This window comes from Ctenopharyngodon idella, chromosome 2 (genome assembly GCF_019924925.1).
Source record: "Ctenopharyngodon idella isolate HZGC_01 chromosome 2, HZGC01, whole genome shotgun sequence".
In the NCBI taxonomy this organism is placed as follows: domain Eukaryota; kingdom Metazoa; phylum Chordata; class Actinopteri; order Cypriniformes; family Xenocyprididae; genus Ctenopharyngodon; species Ctenopharyngodon idella.
The window spans coordinates 15340241-15346259 of NC_067221.1; positions in this window are offsets into that span (position 1 = coordinate 15340241).

The following is a 6019-nucleotide window of genomic DNA, read 5'->3' on the forward strand; positions in this document are numbered from 1 at the left end:
GGTGGAAGTGACAGTCAACTTTCTTTTGTTCAGAATGAGTCTTTTAGCTTTCTTGTAGATTACTGGGGAAATTAAGCACTCACAGCCCAAATGGTTAGCATGTCAGTAAGCTGTTGCTCCAAGTGTTTGGAGAAGAGGGGAGGGGCAGTTTCAGTGTGGCAAGTAGACTGAGTAGGAGCTGAGTAAAGCTGTTCATTTCTTTAAATGTCTTTTTGTTTTTCCTACACTCTTTCATCCAATGTCCAGGTTTACCACAGTAATGACAACTGCCTTCTCTCTTAGGACATTTACGTTTCTGTCGATTCTCTGTGTTGACCTTAAAGGATGCTGCTGCAATCTTTACTCTTGTCTTGACATCCGAGTCTCTTTCCCAAATAGCTAACCGATCTAAGTTGTTTTGCAGAGTTCCATTGGACCATGTGAGGTCTAAGAAAGGCAATGCATTTTTGTATTCTGATGAGAGCCCATCAAACCACATGCGGACCAGTGGTCCATTATCCTCTAACACCTTCTCTGGAGTGTCAGCTATTCCACTGTATGCTGCAGCTGACTGACAAAATCTTTCAGTGTACTCACTTACAGTTTCATCCTTCTTCTGTACACAACTAGTGATCTTTGGCCAGTCCACCTTTGGTCCAACAAGGTTCTGTAACACTCTCAGAACTCCTTCTCTCAATTCACCTTTGCTGGAATGCTGAAACTCAGAATTATTTACAGCACTTTCAAAATCACTGAATTCTGACTCTTTCAGGATTTGTGACATTAGCTGGGTGACTTCAGCTAGGGACATATCATAGAGCTTCATTTTCCTGGACAACTCTGTCCTAAACTCAGAAAAATTTCTCTGCACTGATGGCAAACTCTCAGCAAGTCTTTCTATGTCTTCAGGACCTAGAGCTGTACTGACTGCTTGTAACTGGAGTATGGGGGTTACAGATGTAACTGTGTCAACACCTTTTACCCTACTCTGAGCCTTTTGTCTCGCTCCACACACTTCAACTGCATTTACATCTTTATCCATGAATGCAGTATTGCTATTGCCCTCTAGTCTACAGAAAGACTCTAAGTCAGGATAGCTTTCATCTGACTGTTGGTCTTTTGAGTCACATTTGGTTGAGGCTTTGTTAAGGCCCAACTTCTGCGTGAGACGAGACACTCGAGTGTGCAACTGTTTGTTCTGCTTTTCTAACTTAGCAATACGTTGGATTTGTTCTTGTGCAATGGATAGAGTAAATTCTCTGTGGCAGCAGATAATGCCCTTCATATTTTTCTTCCGAATACAAGCACCAAGTACCTTTTTGCATTCTTCAATAGACCAAACTTTTTCTGGATGAATCCCAAATTTCTTTGTCAAATCCAATCTGACTGACTCAGTCACTATTGAGTCCATGTGCTTTCCTAACAATGATTTGAACTCACTATCTGTCCATAAAGGGGTAGCTAGTCCACCTTTCTCAGTTGGAATTAGTCTAGCGTTCTTTCTCAACATTTTGTAATGTCTTTCTGGCACAACAATACACTTCAACACTTCCCTGACAGAGCAGAGGTTACCCTAGTTAATACACATCGTAATATATTCAACCTTCTCTGGTGAGCAGAGTAGAACCAACTTGCTTACACACTGTAACAGTTGTAACCTTCCCTGAATTAACAGAGGATGAACCTTCTTCTCTAGCAAAGTAGAGAATGACTATTCTGTTAACACACCACCTTCCCTGATTAAACAGAGGATAAACAACCTTCCCTTATAAAGCAGAGGATAAAACTTCCCCTAACTTTACAGAGGATAAACCAATATTAGCACGTGATGCCAATCTTCCCTGCCTGAGCAAAGGATACCAATATTAGCACATAATGCTAATCTTCCCTGATTAAACAGAGGATACCAATATTAGCATGTAATGCTAATCTTCCCTGCCTAAACAGAGGGTAAACTTCATCTCTAAAAGAACATTTTTAGAGGGTAACTTAGTTAACCAAACCCTACAGCTGTCTGTTAACTCTTCTCTGACGGTGCAGAGGATAACAACTTGGTACTGGTCTTAATGGTTCTTTTGGATAGAGTATCACTCACCAACCCTTGGGTGTACAGGAAAATTCAGCTTGGATCTTCTTTTGGATCAGATCTTTGTTGTGCTTGAAGTTTCAATCAGGATTGAGGTGAGAAGCTCTATCCGGGTCACGGCACCAAAACTGTAGGAAACTTTTTCCTCGTCGAAGCAGAGACCAGGAGACGTTGGGATATCTTTTAAGCAGAAGTTACCTCTTTATTGAGAAATGTGCTGTGGGTCGCTGTAGTCATCCAAGTCTAACCAAGGCAGTGTACTTGGTAGTTCATATACATTCAAGGGGGAGGGATACATAGAGTAGAGGTGGAGACAATCTAAACAAAGCATGCAAATGCAGTGCAGGAATCAGCCCATTCCCTACATTTCCCAGCCATGATCTAATCAGCATAACGGTGTCATTCAAATGCATAGGTGCTAATCCACTCAGTCCTGACAGTATGGCCCATACCTTTACATTATCATAGAGACAAAGGCACAGCTGTATCTTGAGCCAAATGGTTAGGAAGTGCATGAAGACAAAAGGTTAATGTTACAGACACCTGGGCTGCCTGCCTTGATCTCCTTAAATTGTCATTATCTTTACCTCAAAATGTTAAATACAATATACTTCACCTTAATATTTCATGTGAGGTTATGTCAGGATGTAGGATCAGCAGATCTTAAACAGATTCTTAAATTTGTAATCCCACAGTTGTCATAATGTTACTCTGTGCATTTTCTCGGCGGCTACTATGAGACACTTGTTGCACACTGCAGTAAGCTAGATCGATATTAGGCATGGTAAAACATGGTACTCGCGGTAAATCAAGAAAAAGAGATTCAAACAATAAGACTTACTGTGTTGAGCTATATAACAATGATTAGTTTTCTGTCTATGAATGTATCCAAACAGTTGCTCAGCTGTGTAATAAAACACATAATATACTAAAGCGTCTTTGGTGTTTCCATGGTTTCTACAAAATAAAACCGGAAATCAAGGGTAACGCGGGTATGATGTCACTGATAGGCGACGCACGGACACGGTCCTGTGTTCTGGTTAAAATTGCTTATTTTTCTGGATTTAGACACTCTTGGATACATTTGGGATAATGTAAGTACAAAAGTCAACAAAATGTTTAACTTGTTCTAGTGGTTATTGGATATTTTAATCTACATATAAAAACATAAAATCCTACATATTGTGCCTTTAGCTGGTTGCATATGTCAGATTTATTGCATGACTCGGGCAGAAAAAAGCTGTTGCTATCAAACATTGTTTACTTAATCCACTGAGTCAGTGTAATGGTGAAGGGATAGATCAAAGGCCAATTGATGGCAAAGAAATTTCATGCTCACTTGTAAAAGTATTTTTTAGTATTTTTAAAATACAAAAATACAGTAGTTTATTTTGATACATAGTGTGGCTGCTGTATTTTGTAGTTTATTTTGATACATTTAAAATTAAGGTATTTGGTATTTTATTTTAAAATACATTTTGATGTATTTTTGCCCAACCCTGGTTGCATGGAACCACTTGACACTTCTTTTTTAAGTAAATCCAACAAATCATTTTTTTTGTGTATTTTGAGACCTGTAGCAGGCATCAAATTTGAAATGAGCTCATTTTGTGCATACAATTGTAAAATTTCTCAGATAAAACATTTGTTATATTATCTATGTTCTATTGTGAATAAAATATTGGGTCATGTGATTTGAAAGTCTTTTAGTTTTCATTTTATTAAAAATTAAAAAAAAAAAAAAAAAAAAAAAAAAAAAACGTCCTAACATTTCCGGAATTTGGGTTGTACTTCAAAATATCCTTTTTTTATGTTCAGTAGAAGAAATAAACTCATACAGGTTTGGAACAACTTGAGGGTGAGTAAATGATGACAGACTTTTCATTTTGGGGTGAACTATCCCTTTAAGGAGACTTACTGAATGTTTGCTTCAAATGAATAACATTAAACCACAACACTACAGCACAAATATGAGTGTATATCTGCCATTTTGATGTAAGCATGCTGTCATTTAGAGCGTTGACATGCCAACTGCAAACTGACTGAATTTGTATTTAAATCATATGACCTATTCCACTGGACCGCAAGGAAAAGACAACACCCCCCATATAAAGTAGCAACTAGCATATGCAACCCCACCCAGCGGCTTCAAAGCTTCTAAAACAGTATATTGAACATACTGTTTTGTCTTCTGAATACAGAGGATCCACATCTGTGTCAATTCAGTTTTCAAGTGGTCTAAAAAGTCATAGTCTTGCTTGTTTGCTTTCAAAAGGCATGTTTTTGTGTAAATGACACCACTATAAAAAAAATAAAAAAATAAATAAATAAAAAAAACGGCAACATCCAAAGTACTATAGCACATAAATAAGATAATCATTTAGTACCAGGGTAACTATATTGCAGTACAATGGTTTTACCATCACTTTCAATTTTTGTTAGGGTCATGTACTTCAAAACTATGTAGCTTGTTTGTGCTGTATGTGGGTCCACAAATGTGTTTTACCACAGAACAAAGATGTATGATTGTACTTTGGACCAGATTAGATGCATTTTGTCAACAGTCCAAAGAGATGTAGTTATCAGATCACTTTATGACTTTTAGATGGCTGTTATCAAATCACTTATAGCAACCGAAGATGGCTGTATCTTGAAATGTGTCGATTGAAAGACGCTACAGTGCCCTCAGCTGTCTGAGAAAAAAAATTACAGCAAACAGCAACACTGATTGCTCATTAGATGCATTACACAAATGAGCGCAATTTAAAGGCGTTGCGAGGTTCAAGACACAAATATAGCACTGAGGTCATTTAAAAAATAATAATGTATTCATTAAAATCACTCTATCGCTTATGTAAAGCTGATAGTAGTGTCACATCAGAGAGCAGAATCGTCAAATCTTTAATGAGGATGAAAACATATCTAGGCTCCTCATTTGAAGCTGTGTTTAAAGTGCACGAGAGAGCCTTTCATCTTCAAACACACTCGATGAGCAAATCGTCATGCTCTGACATCATGGTGAATGGTTAATTGAGGTAGTCAACCTAGTGTGTCACACTAAATGAAGTGTTTCACTCCACTAATCAGCAAGAAGATTCGCACAATGCCCATCAGACAGCTAATTCCTCAATCCTCTTGTCGTTATTAAGACTTGATTAGAGGGAAATTATAGCATGAAAAATAAACAAGATACAGATGTTAATATGTTAATAGCTCTCCCTTGGGCCAGAAACAGGCAGATTATAACAATCATTCACAAATCCTATCAGTCTAAAACGGAACAACAAACATGAGCAACAAGCCTGTATTCATGCTATCATGATGGGGACTTAGCATTGACTGCTATTGTTTTTATACTGAGCTAATGATTTTCTGTCCTCATACCCCCAAGCCAAACCCTCACACAAACCTTTTTGCATTAAGACATTATTAAGTAGGTTTATTTGTTAGGTTTTCACTATTTAATTAGAAATATACTATATTAAAATTAATATTACAATTATAAAATTCTGAAAATAATTATGATGTTATGAACAATAACAATATTGGACCAATATTTGTCTAAATAAAAGATAAAACAGTCTAAATAAATCATTTTGAATTAGTAAATTTAGGCATCACAATATTATAATGTACAATATGAAAATGGATATTTATTTTGAGATTTGGCAAGGATTAGATTTAACAGCTATTAAATTATTTGTATTAAAGGGTTAGTTCACCCCAAAAATAAAAATTGTGTCATTAATTACTCACCCTTATGTTGTTCCACACCTGTAAGACCTTCGTTCATCTTCAGAACACAAATTAAGATATTTTTGATAAAATCCAATGGCTCAGTGAGGCCTGCATAGACAGCAAGATAATTAACACTTTAAACGCCAAGAGAGCCACTAAAGACGTATTTAAAACAGTTCATGTGACTACAGTGGTTCAACCTTAATGTTATGAAGC